Below are 20,728 nucleotides of genomic sequence, written 5' to 3' on the forward strand. Positions count from 1 at the left end.
TTGAGATTAAAAAAAATGTAAAATATCGTTTCCGGATCACTTGTAATAACAATAGATTACAATCGATGCATACAGAACATACTTGTATTTTGCTGATTTGAAAGAAATTATGGGTCCATATATGTTAAGAAGCCTCTTTTTGATAACTCTATGTTTACTTCTTTCAGCAGTATTGCAATAACTTATGCATGAGTAACATTTCAATGTCAAGAAATTTAATGCTGTGATCAACGGAGTGGTCCTTCATTCAACTAAGAAGCCTAGATGTCTAGATTAAAGCTTAGTTGTCAGCGCTTTAATTAAATTGATGTTTTTTCCTTCAGGAGAAACTGTAATTTTTTTGACTGAAGCAAGATTGAGATTAGAGCGTTAAATGATCTGATTTTCCTTTGCAGTAGTTTGCTAAAGGCACGTATTTTAGTTTTAGACAAATAGGTTCATAGGAAAGCAAAGAATATGCCCCGTTTTGCTCGATAAAAATTCTTGCCTTGACTCCTAATCAATAATTCATCGACTACATATTCTACTAATGAAATGTATAGACTCTTATAATTCAAACAGCTTCGAGGGTAATGAGAACTCATACTCAGAAATGTAAAAGAAAATGCAGACATTTAGCTAACGCCGTTAGAAATCTAGAAATTTTCAAGTTGGTGGATCATCTTCGGCCAAAAAGAATATAGATATAATTTTTCTTTGGAAGGAGAAAGTAGCTCAGTTCTAAGCTAGTACCGACCAACATCAAATAAGTATTTTGCTCCACATCCTTCGGTGGGTATTAATTGCTTGGCAAATGGTTTTTCGAGGTAGTCTCAGCATCACCGTTTATCAATCTGTCATATGTTAGGAGCAGCCCTCGTATGAAAGCGATTACGCATAAATATTATTTCGGTATACTTTTCGCGTGTTTATTTTTGTTGCAATTATGTATAAACCCTTTTTTGTATTTTTGTAATTAAGCGAAATTAGGGCGGCCCACAATAGCCGAACACGCGGTTACAGCGCACAGCGGAGAGTTGGCTTTAACGGTGTGGTGTTTGGCGGTGTATGCAAACAAATACAAATGGCACCAGCAGCAGAAGCAGCAACGAAACAGTCGAACGCATAAATTTGGCATTTTTTACAACAACATTGCGGCAACAACACGCATGCGCGACATAGCGAGGCAACGGAGCAAGCGAAAAATGAAGAAAGTTGGCTTTTTTTTCGAAGGTTTCAGTGATGCGCGTTGTTGTTATTGTTCTTATTGTTGTTTTTGTTGCTGTAACGCTTATTGCCAGCAAAAATGCGCGAAGCGGCATTACATAAAATTTACTGCGCCGCGGCGTCAGCGGCAGCGCTCACAATAAAAGCGTACGCAATGAAGGAAACAACAAATACAACACCAACCAAACTGTAAGCGTATAAAGTGGTACACACAACAATAAGAAAAGCAATAACATACATAAATCGCCCGAGAAAATGAGTAAACGCGAAACTCGCAAACACGCAAACACGCAAACGCGCCGCTGCCAAAGTTCGATTTGAAACACAAACAAAAAAATGAAAAATGGAGCAAAAAGTGAAAAAGAAGGAAATCCAAAATGACGTACGAATGAACAATCACTTTGGGAGCAACAGTTAACAGCAACAACAACAAAAAGCAAGCACTGAATGCAATGCGATAGTGGCAAAAGACAGCGCCGACTGTTGCTTCAATCCGCCTAGCGCGGCCAGTCGCCGCCACCCCACCCAGCACCCGATGCGCAATGCCGCTCATCCAACGACCAGCCGAAAAGCAGTTAACTAGCCAACCAACCAGTCGTGCCCCCTTTCGCGACAGATGTTTTGCGACCGCACGGCAGCGCCGCCCGTATCGACACAGCGCACCGCTTTCGTAGCGCGCGCCGCGCCAACAAAACTCACCGCCGCTGACGCTGCATTTCGGCCAGGTAACTCTCTTTTATGGCGCAGCTGCTCGCTTTAGCCTAACTGTTTAGCGGGCTGTCTGGTCTGGCTGGCTGGTTGTTGCTATTGTTGCAATTTATGTATATTACATAATCGCGCGGCTGCCAACAACACCGTCATCAACAACAATAATAGTTGCTTAGCCGCTTGAGTTGGCGTTGTTGGCGCATTGTCGGTTTCTTCTTGGCGTTATTTTCTTCGTTGTATTTCTTTAATTCTCACTTCGCACGGCTTTTTGTGTTCATCAGGTATATTTTTCTTTTTGCTGAAATTTAGTCATTTCTGTTTTTGCTGTTTAACTTGTAAATATGTATTTTCGAAATATAATGCTTTGTTTTGCGCTACATTCGTGATGACTTTAAGCGCGTCCGTCGGCGCTTATGTCGCATGACGACGGCGGCGTCTGTTGGCTAAACGATACGAAATTATTTAAAATAGTGTCAAAAGTTTTCTTTTGCTTTATGTGTGTGCAAATTGGTCATTGGTTTCCCTCAAATTATGATTGCATCGCAGCGCCAGCAAAAAAAGACATTTTGATTTCACTAAAATGGTATTTTCGAGCGTAATTCTCATCCAGCTTATACAGATTTATCAGAGCACGTTCCGCATTGAGTGTCATGCAATTTTCTCCTAATAAAGCGTGAGCATTAAGAACGAAAAGTTCATCCAAATCGTTGGGTGGTGCAAAAGGTTTCATTACGGGGTTTTGAAGTCCAATATTGTCGACAACAGGGGGTTTAAAGTGGCAGTTCAGCACGAGAACCTCTGCAAAATTCGTAACGGTAATTTTACACTTACCAGACAGTGAAGAAAGAGAGAAAAAGATATACAGAGAGAGAGACAGATAGATAGAGAGAGAGAGAGAGGTAGATAGAAAGAGATAGAGAGGAGATAGTGAAAGTTTTAGAGAAGTCGGTCATTTATGTCTTCTAACAAATCGTTAGAGCATACTCATTACTCACAATAACTTACATATGTTTAAGAAACCTTCGTTGAACTCAGCATTACAAATCTGGAAAATGAACGTGCGTACCAAAACTAAGCCTTTTTAATCCTTATTATGACCTTGCTGGTTAAAGGTATTTTTTGTGTCTTGGCGCTGGACGTTTTCGGTGAAATCATAGTTACCAAGATAGTAACCAACTGCGACTTATTTCCGTGACCGTGATCGCGTGGATTTAGCATTTTCGCTCAGTGAATTTGGAAGGGTCGGCGAGGACTTTAAGAGCTCAAAACTATATTAATTGCTGGTTTTTTGATCTCTTTTAATGACATTTAGCCAATGATATTGATTTTATAAGACAGACAGGGGATCCTATCCTACGATGCATCATCATGAGTTTAAAAATTTCTGCAATTTCACAAAATTTTTCCGCAAAAGCATCTTAAATTACCCACGAAATATTGCTTTGGTTTCGGTTGTTTGCTTATGACACAACATTTGGTCTTGCCGACACTGTCTGTGTTGTTGTTATGGTCTGTCATGGGCCTGGCTGGCACAGCAATCCACCAACTGTTGCCATTACAATGCAACTAAATTACGTCGCGTGTCGCCGCTGCGCTCCTTGCGTTTTGCCACAATATAACTGTTAAAACTGTCTGTATGCTGCGCTGTCGAATTTGGGTCAACCAAATGAGTTTTCGGCTCTAAAAGAGTGTTATTATGCTTTAGGCTGCACTTTAGGCTTCACCTAGCTCACGGTACATTTGTCAATATGTAAGTATGTACGTGCTTACGCTAAGGTGTTCGCTGGATGTGGAAATGTTATGTGAGCGCCTGAGAATGTAATCTCTGGTATTTCATGCGAGATTTCGAAAATATTGCAAAACCATAAACATCAAAAAGTAAAAAAAATAAACGATCAAAAGACTTTGATTGAAAGTGGCATGTAAAGTTCAGAGTTCGCTAATTTCTGTATTTGGCAAAGTCACTTTATGGTCTGTGATATATGAGAGACCTCATAGCTTCGAGTTCATGTGCTTCTTTCAACTAACCTTTTAAACAGACCCTTAGTGGTAGGTACCGATTGCGACTTTGTCATTTTAAGTTAAGCGCTTCAGGGTCTCCGTGTTAATTTGACACCTCAAGTCTCTTTCCAACACAGTTTTTAAAACATTAAAATGAGACATTTTCATGATCTCTCTACTGAGTCGAATGACTAATATTTTTCCTAGGTATATTTTTTTGTACTTATATAGTAGATTCCTGGGCGAATCTTAAGTTTCGAAAGATTTAGAAAATTATGTAAAAGCTTCCCAAAAGTTGTTAGGTTCAGTTAATCTTTATAGAGACTTAGAACGCCGGCTCGCTGTGATATCTAAAACTCCTAGATACTGGATCATAAGACCCTTACATATCGACAAATCGCTTTTAACGAGATGTTCCAGCCTCAACGTTGCGAAGGATGGACGGCTGGACAATAGAGGAAAAAGATTTTAAGCTATATCGCATGAATGCCTATTGGACAGTGTCTACTACGACTGCGGCAAGATGAACTCAGATCTGTCTGCACGCGAAGTCCATTGTTCCAGAGCTAGAAAGCAAGATGCCAATGGAATTCCAACTCGGTCCAGTTTCGAAGAGAGCGGAGCAAGGGTCCCACATCTGATTCGTTAATCGGCTTCGCAGTTTCCATCAGGGTACTGCACCCAAATTAGTGTGATGAAAAAGTAGCTTGATACTATTTCAAAGGAGGACAGATACTCTTTGACTAGCTTTGAGCGCACAGTTGGCGAACTCAACTGAGAGAGACTGCATCTTGAAGATGCGAACCTCCGAAGGTGAGCGAGGCACGTTTTGCGTATTATACCTCCATTTCAGTTTTACTTGGCTTAACGGCTGAGGAAGGAAGATGCTATATAAATATCTACCAAGAATACTTAGTGGCAAGAGAAGGTCTGAAACGAGAGTACTCAAGCCAACAAGTCCCTACCTTCACAGCTGAACTGAGTGCGGTCTCTTAGCGAAATGCGGTCTATTTTACATGGAGATCAAATAGAAATATGTATGTACATATATGTATGTATGTTTACAGCCAGCAATTGAATTGCTGATATTATCGTCGAAAGCGGCAACACTTTCTAATAAATATGAGCCTACAGATTTCACAAGCGTTTGTTGCTACCAAGATAGGGACTTGCAACATATTCGACACACTTCCCATTGCATTAACCATATCTACACGCACACACTAATATGTATGTATGTATGTAGGCACATGTTTTTTTTATGAAAACAATCGTGGGCAATATGTGATTACGTGCAGACCTCAATTTTACGCGCTTACCGCTGGCACACACACACACCAACACATATACAGACAGACACATACATACACAAACGCCTAGTAAAATCGATAAATGCGGTCGAACAAAAACAATTTGCTACTACTCCAAAAAATAACTGAAAATCGACGGACTTTTGCATTTTAACAACTCACTACAAGCAACAACAACAACAGTTCACTTTAATTGCGAACTTTTCGAAACCGCAACAAATGAGCGTAAAGCGGCGTTGCAACAACAACAGCAGTAGCAATAAAAAAATAAACAAACTTTCCACATGGCAAAACGACGGCAACAACAGCAACAACAAAAGCAAATAAATGAAAACAATGAAAAATGAAGCGAAAAAATAGAAAACGAAAAGTTATGTCATCGAGAGAGAGTGGCAGCGGGTGAAAATCCAGCTATAAGCCAACTCACGAATGCGCACACACTCATACACACCAAGAGCGACGCCGACGACTGCGACGACGACGGTGAATGCGAATATTGCCAAACCAACGAAGCAGCCAAGCAGCAAACAAACACACACGCACACACATACATCCACCAAAAATCAGTCAGTCAACAAGCCGAGCAGCTGCAACTCCACAACAGCAACAACAACAACTATTACAACTGATGACGACAACAAGGCAACGCTTTCGAATGTTGTTGCTTTTGTTGTCATTTAACGAAGCGATCCGAGGGGGAATTGCCGCTGTTGGCGGGCAGTCGGGCGGTTGGCAATCCTAAGTGGGGCATATGGCGCTTACTAAACGGTTTTCGACAGCAGCTGGTCGGGTGGCGGCCGTTGGCGAGTGGCGTTGGCGCATGCGCTCTCATTATCTACCTGAATGAGGCGACAGTTGTTGTTATTGTTGTTCACCACCGTACGATTGCAGCAATAATGCGAGCCAATAACAACAACAACAAAACGAAAGGTGGGGCGCGGGAAGGGGCAAACCGAGCGTTCGTAAGCATGCGTGAGCGTGGGTTAAAACGGTGCAAGAAGTTAATGTTGAAAACAGAAAGCAAAAAACCAAAAAAAATATAAAAACACCAAAATGAAAACGAAAAAGGTAAAAAATCGGCACAGAAAAAACGGTAGAAATCGAAAGTGAATGAATTACGGTGGCTAAAAATAAAACTTGTCGTCTGCATACACACACACACACACACACACACACTAATAAGCATTCAGACTTACCGACAAATGCATGTATTAGTGGGTTTGTATGCAGGCCAACTGCTAGAGTTTACTGTGTACGGTTGTGTGTGTGTGCTTAATGGGCTCGGAGAAAACACGTTTCAAGTCGCCCGATCAGCAGCAAGCAGCACGACAGTCCAACAGGCAGCTCTTGACTGTTTTCGGTTTCGGTTTCATTTGCAGTTAAAATTTAGTTTTTTTTTTCTATTTTATGTTTTGGCTGACTAATATCGTGACGTTACATGCTGCTCATGGAACGCAACAAAAATAACACATTAAAAGCCAACAATAAAAATAAGATTTACAGTAAACAGTTATGAAATGAATTGGTGAAAAATAATGCGAAAAATAAACAACAAATATGCAAACAAAAAAAGTAAAAAAAAAAATAAAAAATTTTAAAATTAAAACTAAAATAAAAAATTAAATATTATAAAATTATTAAAAAATGTATTTGATGATAAATTAAAACAGAAAAGTTATAAAAATAATAATAATAATAAAATTAAAAATAAATTTAAAAATATAAAAAAAATAACAAATATAAAACTTATGAAAAAAATTAAATTTGTAAAATAAATATTAAAAAAATTACCAATTAAAGAAGAAAACTAATAAAAAGAAATACAAATAAAAATAATTTTCTCTGTTTTTGAAGTCGGTTGCCAAAATTTCTCGAGCACTACTTAACCGAACTTCATGAAATTTTACACAGGTCTTTGAGATACAATTCTTAAACACTTGGACGAAAGATTTTTTTCGATTACAACTATTTAAAAACAAAAATTTTGAGAAATCCAATTTTCAGTCTTTTTTTCTTCGTCCAAGTTCTGAGTTAAGGTTTTAACTAAAACACATATTTGTTCACTTTAGATGATGATATAAGGAGCTATCCTGCCAATGCGGCGCATCTTTTTCCGAGGGATCACCGGAAATGGCGTCGCAATGGCCGAGTTCAAAATATTTTTTTCCAAAAATTTTTTGTTAATAGTGTACATATGTTTGTAACATTAAAAAATTCTAATAAAATATTTAATTTTTATATGAGAAAAAATTTGTTGAAAAAAGGCTGTTTTTTACCCGAGGAAACCCATGTAACCCCTTCAGGTCCCAACTACTATGTATATAAGGGAGCTATAGGATAATGTGCACCGATTTATTCAAAATGTGATACTAAATTATTTTTAGTATGTGATTGAAGGTCTAGATCTGGTCATGAACCAATATCATCCATTTTTGACATGAAATGTTCGTGACTGTGTGATTATGCAAATTGTCAAACCGGGCTAAGAGAGTGTTATGAGAATATTTTGCAGAATTTTTTTTTTTATTCCATACGGTTAGTTTCAGCACAGTCTCCTTTTTGAACTGTTGCAACAATTTCAGTCTTCAGTAAGCGGTGTCTACACCAGCAAAGGAGTAAAGAAGTTTACAAATTAAAATTTTTCATTAAATATCTACGCTCAAGCATATTTTTTTCTAATATCAACTATGTATCAAGGAGCTGAACTAAATATGTCACCACTAAGCAAAACATTTACACAATGTTACTCTTACAAAGAAAAAATAATAATAATACTTAATAAAAAAAATCGCATTCAAAAATGCAGATAGCGTTAAATTGGAATATTATGAAATGCGCATGCGCCCAAAATACCAAGCTTTTCACCGCTGTACCCTCACTACTGCCGCCAAGCTACCAACACGCTCCAAACTTAACACTTGGTAGCTGAAAGCCGACAGCCGCACCACTTATGGGGCAATTCGAAATCAGTCAACAAATGTTGGCCTAAATGAGTGTTCATATGCCAGTTGTATATACCTACATACATATTGTATGTTGGTATGAAAGCATAAGCTTTGAGCGCAAGTGGGTTTGTACACAGATTAATACCGCAAACCAACGGTACGGCACACAAAACTCATTGGTTTCGCCGCAAATCAGCTGTAATAAATTTTTAGCATAATTTTTCTTCTTTTTTTCCTATTATTTGTTTTTCGAAAAGTCAATGCGCCTTCTCATTTTTTTTTTTGTTTTTCATTTTGTAATTATTTTTTTTTCAACTGTATTTATGTACGAGTCGGTTTGTTTGTCGAGCGATTTGCCGCCAGCTCATAAACTTTGGTGTTCCACATAACGGCAGCTCAGCAACAGTACGGCATTTACGAATTGACTTCACACCAACTGTGTCTAACTTCGCTAGGTACTGCATACGAGCATATGCCGACGTGCATACACGAGCGCACCACGGGTCTAATCGAACATGCAAAGCTTTGTGTGCATTTTATTCGGTGAATTCGAGTGGAGTGTGGAGTGGAGTTTACGGATATTTCGAAACTTTCAACTGATTTCATTTGCACACTCGCTTTGCTGGTGTAGTTGTTGACCGATTTTTATTTTCGATTTTTTTCTTTTCATTTCAAAAACAAAAAAACAAAGAAGAAATAAATAAATCGGTCAAAAGGAAAAGTCCACACGAGCTCAGATGCCGCGCATAGTAAATTTCTTGTCTATGGTCAGTAAAAAAGAAATCTTTACTCACTACACTCCACAACACAATGACAAATACAATATAACAAAAACAAAATCGAAAAAAATAAAATTTAAAAGAAATAATAATATAATACCCTTACAATATACATATGTATGTACGTATATACGACTCTAGTACTCGGTTTAATGAAAGCTCAGCGAAAAGGAGGCAAATGGAACGAACGCATATTGTGACGTCGTTAAATTGACAGCTTGACAGCGAGCGGGCGAAGTGGCGGACGATTTACAATTGTAAGGTTTGTCGCTCAGCGTTTTGTACTTCGTTTGGATTTTATTTAACGGTTTTTACAGTTTGCAACTCGAAATCGCAATTTACCGCTTTGAAAAGGCGATTTTCGAAACTTTTAGTAAACACATACATATTTATACATATCTCTACTATAAATAAAGGATGATTTTGAAATCTAAGTACTTAAACTCGCCTGGATTCACAGATTGCTTTTGCCAAGGGATAGTGAAACGTGTTGGACTAAACATCAACCCCTTGAAGACGACCATCGTCCCGTTCACGAGACGCAAAACTCTGCCTGGCCTCAGGAACCAAGCTCTCGAGGGCAGAGAGATAGATATGACTAATACGGTCAAACATCTTGGTCTCATGCAAACGGGTTGCTGGTAGATTCTCAGGCTCCAAGCCAAGGATTGTCCGGTGGTTGTACACCATGATCGTTCGACCGATTATCACATATGAAGCGGTAACTTGGGCTTCGAAAGCATCACAGACTTCGGTAGGACTTCAACAATCGAAGCTGCAACGACTCGCCTGCGTCTGCGTGATGGGTGGCATGAGCACATGTCCGACGGCGACGCTTGAAGTCATGCTGGAACTCACACCGTTTCACTTTTTAATCGGTCAAGTCGCCAAACACACTTTACTCCAAATGACAGCAGATGGGTTTGGAGAAGCATTGGCATGCGCCATGCCCAGTTGCTAATGGGTGGTTACAACCTTAAAAGATTTAAATATGTAATCAACCTCCCAAGGGAAAAGCTCAGGCTACTTGTCGCCTTCAACCATTGGCCATTGTAAGCTCACGAAGCAGTTATATAACATGGGCCTAGCAGCGACTTGGAGTCTGAAACACCAGAACAGCTGCTAACTGACTGCAAAACAGTTAGTAGGCGCAGGATAAAGACCCTTGGATCCATGTTTCCAAATAGGGATCACATCGCCTCAATAGCACCTACCACTATTTTGGAATTTATCAATTTACTGGGTCTCGTTGAGACGTTGTGACTTAGTAGAAGACACAATAGGCCTTAGGTCGCGGTGCAATCCTCATTTACTTATGCGAGACGAGTATAAATTCGAGTATCTGTTACTAGTTGGAAGGGTTGATAAGCAGCCTATGAGATATAATCACTGAACACTTTCTGCTCGAATGTTCCGCCTTTGCAAGATCAAGCCGTTAAAACTTCGGATCTTACACTTTTAGACAATTTGGTGAAAAATTTAAATAAAGTACCTAAGCAGATTTTTGATAGTTTCAAGACGCCTTCTCAAGAGATAATAATCAACTACACGAGTTTTATCTGGCTTCACAAATAATTACATTAAACAATCTAAGTGCGATCACCGCCATCTTGGGAGGATACTTTAAACTAAACACCAATATGTACAACAAACCCGAGTTTAAGCCGCAATTTTCACCGTATATAAGCGATTGTTCGATTGTTAAGTTAGCCTTGTGGGTGAGTTTCATTCAGACCATTTAATTACCCGCAACTTACCATTCTCGGATTTTCTTTCGACCTTAACTCCGCGAAACTATGCTAATGATTCCAAGCTAATTGCACTAACCAGTTCGAAGCATGTTTTTTATGATCAGAATATGATTTTGCTAAGGAACTATCAACCAAATTAGCTCGCTTACTTGGCTTAATGGACTTAAGTTGGAACATAAAAATTTAATGACCAACTGTAAATACCGAAATAACAGTAATAAATTCAATTCAAAGACGCATTGAGTTATATGAGCAAATAAGAGTAATACGAGCCAAGCGATCAGCATCGTTACCTCTGAGAAGAATAGACAAAACCACGCGGATATACAACAAAAGCAAAGCTGCAAGATTACACAGGCATACATACGTTCATAAGTAATCGGGTACAATGCAATGTGTGGCTGTGGAATTCCAACAAATCACTGAATGCAACATATTTGAATATTATATTTCAGTGCAGCGATTCAAAGCGATATGTGGAACGAGTTTACGAGATTAATCACAGTAGAAATATGGATATAGGAATATGTACATAAAAATGTTCATAGTTATGTGCATAGTCGATCAAAGAAATGCATTTGAAATAAGAATACGGCGAAATTGCCGCACAGTGGAGGCGAAGTCAATGCGTCTGTGCCGCCTTTTTATAGTTATATTTGTGTAGTGTTGGAAAACGTTGCAAGAATGGCATGAGTCAAGCGGCAACTATCAAACGGCAGCATACAATGTCTACGTAACGGAACGATTACAAGAATTTCACCGGCATGCAATAGAAAACCTAAGAAATAGCGAAGAAATATCAGATGTAGCATGCTGCGTTGAGACGAACATCTATCAACGGTTGCTTGAAGACTTCAAGAGGTTTGTTGTTGTAATTGAAATATGCGGTAAGAATCGTCCTTCTGTATGAAATGTATAGAATTATATGAATATTATAAAAATGTAGAGTCACATTTAGATCCATTTATATCAGAGCGTTAGAAATGAGAGCCTTAGGTTGTTACTACATATCGCAGTTGAACACAACGCCGGTTTTATGGGTGAACCTCCGCATTAAAAACAAACAAAAAAAACCGAACATGCTATATGAGGGAGGGAATGTTTTAGAACAGAAATTCGCCTGAGAAATAGTCGCAATATACATATATTATAGACGTAAATAAAAAAATAATATATTCCGGAAATACCTGATCTCTCATTGTACGTCAGATGAGAATTAATCTGCGACAGCCAAGAACTCAATCATCTTTCGAATTAATCTTCAACATGAACCATTATATTTGTACTACGGTGGCAAGGAGAATATCCATTCACGAAATACCAGATCAATCCCGAAATTATACTCGTATGTTGAACTGGTTGAAGGCCAGATTGGCTCCGACAAATATATGTATGAGAAAAATTGAAGAGAAAGAACGAAAAGCTCCGGCAAACAAACCATGAAAGCCAAAGAAAGAGAAAGATAAATAACACTGACCACCTTTACAATGTATAAAGAAAGCCCAGGAACCAGACGAAAAAACCTTAAGAGGACCTAAGCCTATTACCTAATGATAGAAAATAAATTTGAAAAGCGTTGAAACTCAGAATTTTTCTATCTGCTTACTAATGCTCTCTTACCAAGCTTCAAGACTGTAAGGTAGACCAAAGTTGAGTTTAAATAGAAAGCGACTAAAACATGTAAATTGAGGATATAAAATCTAAAGCAAAGGCTTTCTAAAATAGGTGTTAAAAAACACCTTTTTCAAATAGCTGCCGAGCCGAGACCGTAATTGCAAACTTTCGTGCCGTAAAAAAGCTCAAACGCTTTTCAGCTGAGACTCGAATGGTAGAAATGCTTAACAGCTTTTCAGAAGTTCCGCAAAGCATCAAATAAAAGCAGTTTGTGGAGCCTATCATATATATAAAAAAAGGTTTTCTAGTTGCTAAATTCCACAGAGCACTTGATCTAAGGAAAAATTTTAAAACGCCGACGGAAAAGAGTCGTAAGGCAGCCGAAGACGAATAAAACCATATTTGAAGTATTTGAGGTCAATTGAGTCCTCGTTAAACTCCAGTTAATTAAAAGGTCAATTGATTTGATATCCACAGATCTGAGTTCAACTATTTGATATGAATTTGTTGTTGCTTTGTCGTGAGGTAGCCACAAGATTATTCATTCAACAGCACAACTTTCGACAGCGACGACTTTCATAAACAAACAACAGCAACAAGTAGAGGTGGACAAAAATTATTGCGGAGAAAATGCACATTTAAAAATGAAATATTGAAAAGCGAGAAGCGAGAAGCGAAAACGTCTTCGATCAAAATGCAAAACCAACAACAACAAAAAAAGGAAAGCAGGAAAAGCATTTGCTTACTCGAATTGCCAAAGAAAAATGGAAATGCACAGCTCCTCGCCGCGTTGGATAAATGAAATGAAAGTGAATGTGCGCACACACAACCGAACAGTCGAACAGACACACACGCATGCGCATGCGCACCATTTCACATTTTTTCTTCGCGTTTAGTCATTTCATTTGGTTGGCTGACTGTCGTGTTATGTCGCTTATGATTATTGCCTTCATTGGATTAATGATTATTGCTTGCGTATTGTTGGGGGCGCGGGCGTGTATGTGCGCTTTTAATAGAGCTATAAATGCAAAATTTTCTCCAAATGTATGGGCGTTCGCACACACAGACACATCAGCACGTACATGACAGGTCGAAATGCAACCAACAGATCATTGCAACAATTTGTGGCATCAATTTGGCGTTGGTAAGCCACTAGCGGAGTGTTGGCCAATATTTACGCGGCGTTAAAATATTTGCTCGATGAGGAAAGATTGACAATTTAATAAAAAATATTATATGGACACCGAATTTTATATTTCAGTAACATTTAGAGGTTTTATTTTAAATTTAAAATTAATAAATTTTTTGAAGCATTTTTTTTTTACTTTTTCAGTTCAATAAAACTGAAAATTTTACCGCCTCTTTTTTTATTATTTTATACTCTACTTACATATGTACATACATATATAGAGTTAACTTTGATTTCAAACCCGTTATAAATCATAAAGAAAATAATATTAAGAGGCATACTTTTAGGAGGGCACAATTATGACTATTTTCATCGTTAATCTCTCTTCGTGTAAATTGGAAAGATTGCCTCGAGAAGTATGAATATATATACCATGATTATTCTACTGTTTAACCTAGGGGGTTGGACCAAGATCATTGTGTTACACATCTCCATTTTTTTCGTTTTTCATCCGGAGTCTTGATAGTTTCTAGAAATAAATCATCTCGGAATTTTTCCAACTATCATTCTTTTAGCCAGAAAAATCCGGTCGAGCAATTTTTACAAATTTTTGCCAGTGACGCCCGTGACACTTTCAGAGGTAGACTTTTGACAGTTACTTTTGGTAAGTATAATATGGGATATATCGACACTAAACACTTAGAAGGGAATTAGACAACCGTGCTGTTCATCTAGAAAAATGTCATTAAAGGCGGATCTACGAATACCTTAAACATACACGTGCGAGCTTGAGCAAATTCATATGTATACCACTTTCCACATAATAAACAACAAAAAGCAAACTTTCATATCGCCTAATCCAAAAACTTCCGTAATTGCATTACAGTATGGCAAAACAATATCGGATCAATACCAAAGCACGTAACAACACGCTTTTACGCAAACACTTAACCACGTCAAGGTCAAATTTAAATATCCTGTCAAACACACGAGCAACGCAATTCTGTCACAATTCATAAATAATAAAAGAAGGAAATAAATAGCAAAAAACAAACACAAAGTCGTAGAAATTCTCAGCACAAATACTGACAGCAAAGCTTTCAAATTTTTTTCCTCGACACACGACGCAGTTGACACGTGAAAGCACTGTGTAAGTCAGAGTGTGTGAAGTAGTATACTTTTAGGAGGTGAACAGCCTTGTGTAACGTTAACGCCGCGTACGACCTTGAGAAGTTTTTCGTGTGTCGCCACATTGAAGAGGCAAAGCAACGCATTTTGAGCTTTGTAAGCCGTCATTTGGATTATCTCTAAGAAGAATTGTATATTGCGCGATAACTTATCTACTGTACTATATACGCTACTGGCTTAATTAACCTTGGCGGTGTCATGTCGAACTTACAAGATGCGCTGTTGTCACAGCTTCTAGAAAAAAATAAGTTTTTGGCGCGACAGGAAATACGAAGTATGAAGAAACCTTTTTGAAATTACGAGCTTCGATTTCGCTAAATGAGGTCTTATATTTTAGCGAAGAGAAGTTTGGCATAACCTAAACGCTAGTGTCATACTTCAAAACCACACCTCCTTAGACTTTCAAATTTGCGGTGCTTTTCCTTGAGTCCCCTTTTGAGTTCACTCTTATCATTTTCAATTAACATCTGCCGGGTGTGGTGTACAATTTTGCACCTGTTGTTATTGGCTGGCGTTGCGAATTTTTCACGTAATTATTTTTATTGGCAAAGTACTTTAAACCTTTTTCGATTTTTTTCCTGTCGGTTCAATTTGGTTTCTATTTTTCCCGGCCAGTTCCAATCTGCGCAGCAAAAACATTGACGTATGTGTACCTTGAAACTTGTGCTCAAGGTTACCGCGACGGCTGGCAAGCAAACGAGCGACTGAACCTGCTACGTACCTAAGTACTTATGTATGTACGTGAGATGTGTAAACGTACGCCGCGGACAGCGCATGCAAACGGACGGCTGTCGGTCCGTGTGACTGACTAGTAGCTGATGGGCCGGGTTGGTAGGTATGTTGGCCGGCTGATGTGCGGGTTTGCGAGCTCGTTTAACTTGGCTTTCAGGTTGCGCATTATTATTGTCGCATTTGCTGGTGTTGTGCTTGCGCTTCTTGTTTTTGTTGTTGTCGGCATTATTATTAAAGCTGTCATTATTTCGCTGTTGTGCTCGTCATTCGCCGTGGTTTGCCAGCTCGTTACTACATTTTTTTTGTTTAGTGACGTATCTCTACCACCTGCTCGACGGTATGGCTTTGGTATTGATTTCCTATTCACCTGTTCGCCGTCAGTTCGCTGCCAACTCGCTCTACTTACATACACCATCTACGACCACGGCGCTTCGCCGATTTGGTGTGCTCGTCTGGCTTACTATTGATCTTCTACCGGCTGGGTATGTCAGGTGCCACAACTGTCTCGTGTTGTGGCATGTGCTTCGTCGTTGTCTCGGCACTTGGCAGACGTGTGTTAAGTACCGTACCTATCGCGTGCCATTCGTCTTGCTGCTTCGGTTTTGGATTATTGCGAGTGCTTTTTTAATTTTTTTCGTTACAATTATCGACAGCTATTCCTATTGCGTTGACTGATTTTACAAAAATAATGCGGTACTGAGGCTAGCAAGCTACTGCTTCTTACTGCGAGAGGAATTTAAACTCTTCGGAATTGCTAAGGACCGAGGTCTCAAGGTCAAAGCTCGTTACTTCTTCTTCTTTATTGGCTTAGGCACCGCTTACGCGATAATAGCTGAGTTTATAACAGTGCGCCAGTGATTCTTCTTTCTCGCTGCTTGGCGCCAATTGGAGATTCCAAGCGAAGCCAGGTCCTTCTCCACCTGGTCTCTCTAACGAAGTGGAGGTCTTCGTCTTCCTCTGCTTCCCCCGATGGGTACTGCGCCGATTACTTTCAGAGCTGAAGTATTTTCGTTCATTCGGACAGCATGACTCCTAGCCACCGTTGCCGCTGTATTTTAGTTCGTTGAACTAAGTCAATGTCGTCGTATATCTCATACAGGTCATCGTTCCATCCACTGCGATAAGCGCCGTGGCCAATGCGCAAAGGACCATAAATCTTCCGCAGAACATTTTTCTCGAAAACTCTTAACGTCAACTCATCAGATGTTGTCATCGTCCATGCCTCTGCACCATATAGCAGGACGGAAATAATAAGTGACTTATAGAGTTTGGGGTTAATACTGGTTCCAAGATAGACGAAATTGTCTACGACTTCAAATTTATAAAGCCAAGTTGCGAGTGCGACGACTGTTTATTTGAACACAGGAGATATTTCGTCTTGACCTTGTTTACTCGGGTCCCAAACCCAGCGCACAATCCTGGGGAGGACATGTTTCGCCTTCTCACTTTAGCTCGCCTTCAAACGGATGTTCTTTGACTATCCAGAGGATACCTTAGATCAATTAGATCAAGAGCGGCAGTCGTGAGCTGCTTGAGCCATATATAAAAGAATTGTTTCTTACCACCCCCTAGTGAATAGAACTAAGAGAACTTTCCAAGGGAACTTGGGTGAACTTCTACACATGACTCCATGCCCAGTAACGGCACCGAACGTGTACGTTCACGTTATGCTCCAAACTCGAGTTCGCGGTTTTACAGTTATTTAAAAGAGGATTTTTGTGAGTTTAGAAAACTCCGAATTTAGCTAACTTTCCAACTGCTCCAACCCTCTAACGGTAGGAAATCATCGCTATAATCACACTAGGAGTTAGATCCTCCAATCTAAACTCTGAAACTATTCATGCTATTTGGGATTTATAGATTTAAGTCTGACTTTAGAAGACAGACGGATCACAAATGTTGAAGCAGTCTAGAATAAGGCGAGGTGGTATCATTCCTGTACTTCTTTCTTACGGGTTCCAACTTTTTTAGCGTTACATACATATATAGATTCGACGCTTTTTCAGTCAAGAGAATGTTAGCTACGAAAGAAGACGCTAAATAGTTTTCGCGAGTTACTTACAACCAATATTTTTGAGTTTACATATTTTCTATTAGAAAAGGCTGAAGTCGTTGATATTCTTGTTTGGTAGACTAGCTTTCAGTTGATAGAGATTGCACCAAGTGTAACAGTTTGCTTTAGTGCTTGAATTGTATACGAGATAGGCCAGCTGGTGGCTTCCGTCTTTCAGTAAGTCTTATGGATAAATGGATTGCTTCAGAAGCTAGCGTAGTCTATATTTGTATGACTAATTATGGTGTGCAAGCAGAGAACTGAGGACATTTGATAGTTTTTTCCATTAGCTTACAACCTTGTTTTGCTAGATACTTTTGTGTAATTATTACAATCTTCAAATGTCCAAACGATGATAAAGTTAATGTGACAAGGTCTTGCTATTTTCGTACCAAACGAAAAAAAATCCAGCTAGCCGCACTATCTAGATAATATTTGTTTTTGTACAACTACACTCCATCATCTGAGTGGCAAAAGATTACTACGGCATTACCATGAACTAAAGTAACAGCAACAAGAACAAAAACATTGAACGCAATAATTTTGTCGCAGTCAAGACTGTATGTATATATGTTTGTATGTGCATAGATAAAGTTATGTATGCAAATATGTAAATATTTGTTATTGTTATTGTACAACAATATTTCATGGCTGATATTCTGATTACTTAACGCTGAAGTACATTGGCATTATGGCACGTATACGTCATGGTTGGCCAGCTGGCGCATGCTCATCGTGCCGTTTAGCGATACGATTAGACATGCGCGCTGGTATGTGAGTATTTATGTAAGCATGTATGTGTGTGAGTGTGAGTGTGTAGCAGAAAAGCTCTCATACCGCTTACTATTTGATATTTTGCGGCTGAAACGTCCCCCAACTGGTGTCTGATAACAGTTTACGGAAACAGCAGGGCACAAACACGCACACACACATATGTATACATACATATATGTAGTGTGCTGCGGCATTGATTTAAAAGTAAAAACTATTAACAGATCGTTGGACAAATTGACGTGTCGTTGGTGTAAAGCACGTCGTTTGCACTGATAGTAATACCGTAATCGTACTTACATACATATGTACGTAGGGTAATTATAAATTTATATATTTATTAAAATATCGGGTGATTTTTTAAGAGCTTGATAACTTTTTTAAAAAAAAAAACCCATAAAATTTGCAAAATCTCATCGGTTCTTTATTTGAAACGTTAGATTGGTTCATGACATTTACTTTTTGAAGATAATTTCATTTAAATGTTGACCGCGGCTGCGTCTTAGGTGGTCCATTCGGAAAGTCCAATTTTGGGCAACTTTTTCGAGCATTTCGGCCGGAATAGCCCGAATTTCTTCGGAAATGTTGTCTTCCAAAGCTGGAATAGTTGCTGGCTTATTTCTGTAGACTTTAGACTTGACGTAGCCCCACAAAAAATAGTCTAAAGGCGTTAAATCGCATGATCTTGGTGGTCAACTTACGGGTCCATTTCTTGAGATGAATTGTTCTCCGAAGTTTTCCCTCAAAATGGCCATAGAATCGCGAGCTGTGTGGCATGTAGGGCCATCTTGTTGAAACCACATGTCAACCAAGATGCTAACAAACTTTTTGTTGCCAAAAATGGAAGAACTGAACTTGGTTGACATGTGGTTTCAACAAGATGGCGCTACATGCCACACAGCTCGCGATTCTATGGCCATTTTGAGGGAAAACTTCGGAGAACAATTTTAACCAATCTAACGTTTCAAATAAAGAACCGATGAGATTTTGCAAATTTTATGGGTTTTTTTTTTTAAAAAAGTTATCAAGCTCTTAAAAAATCACCCGATATATGGAGCGATTGCAATCGAGCAAATAATTATGTACATATGTACATATATATTATTATTATGACTTTTTTCAACGGCAATGACACATTCAGAGTCAACCTCGAAGCGGCGATGCCTGGGTGATGGTCGGCGAGTACCCACGAGTAAATGAGTGTGAGGGTGATGATAGAAACAGCTTACGGCAAAGTCATAACTGCTTATTTAGCGCTTGACTTTGCTGCTTTACGTAATCTGCATTGTCGACAAGTCTGAGTATAAATGTATGAGTGCGGAGAGCGCTCTAATGGTCCTACTGTGTTTAGCTCTCAGGTGGATTATAAGAAAGGAAGTTTAACAATCTGTTTAATTGTTGCCAATATAATTGGGATCACACCACTTTAATAAAGATTTAACCATTATAGCGACCTTCAAAATATTCAATATAATTTTTGTAGTATGATTTGTGCTTTGCATAAAAATAGGCATCAGTATCGGCGATCACATCTTTATTCGGCGAATATTTCTTGCCAGCGAGCATTTTTTGAGATCTGAGAATAGGAAGCAGGCGCTGGGGCCAGATCTCTAGAATACGGTGGAGGCGGAGGCAATTCGAAACCCAATTCATGGATTTTCGCCAGAAAGACGCCGCGCGCAAATGTTCGTCCTGACTCTTCAGATGCTCGAAGACAACTGACCAGCCACTCGTTCGAACGCCCTCTACCAGCGGAAGAAAATTAGTCCTATTACTTTCCGGAAAAACCCGGAACTTGGGACTTTTCAATTGACCTGTTATTACCAAACGATTATGTCAGCAGCATTGAAAGTATATTCTCGCCGAAATGCATGTCTGATCCGCAACAAAGTTTCGAAAATTTACGCAACTACTGCTAAATTCGATACATAAAATAAAGAAACAAGAGTTCTTTCTATAAATGAACAGTCAAACAAAGAAACGGAGGATTCGAGGCATAGTAATGTCTAGATTGATGGTCATAATCTAAAAGCCGTAAACTATTTTACTTGATTCGGAACGAGAATCGAGGTTTATTTTAGAAACATTTTCTACGTTTGGCAAATGTTCGTCATCTATTCTATTCTAGCTGAATAGGTGACGACGGGAGAACGCCTTTCTAAAACAAATGTCAATATTTGCTTACTAAGGACGTGAAATATTACAAACAATGGAATGATGATAGCGATATGACAACATTGACGAAGCTCAGGGAACTGAGAACCTGGAAAGCTAAGCTAAGTTTCGAAAGAAGCCGTCTCCAAGATCAGACTTCTTTAAAACTAATTTTTCATGTTCAAGTTTTTCTTCATTTTTTATTTTAAATGCTGATATGCACATATATTTGCGTGTCACGTAACGAAGAGTCAAGCACTCTTATTGTTAATGTCGAACGTTAAAGAAAACATTATTACGCCCATTACCACACATTTTCTACTACGTGAGTATTTTGAAAAATCACCAAATAATCAGTTTATATGCGACGAATGCGACAAGACATCG

The 20,728-nt window shown here is 38.9% G+C and overlaps 1 protein-coding gene across 2 annotated transcripts in view; it reads right to left on the minus strand.

The window, feature by feature from the left end:
- The window catches only part of LOC120766888 (protein roadkill), a 170,442-nt gene that overhangs the window by 64,800 nt on the left and 84,914 nt on the right, over positions 1-20,728 (minus strand). The gene's annotated exons all lie outside the window — the stretch shown is intronic.

Source organism: Bactrocera tryoni, chromosome 1 (assembly GCF_016617805.1).
Source record: "Bactrocera tryoni isolate S06 chromosome 1, CSIRO_BtryS06_freeze2, whole genome shotgun sequence".
NCBI classification, from domain to species: Eukaryota; Metazoa; Arthropoda; class Insecta; order Diptera; family Tephritidae; genus Bactrocera; species Bactrocera tryoni.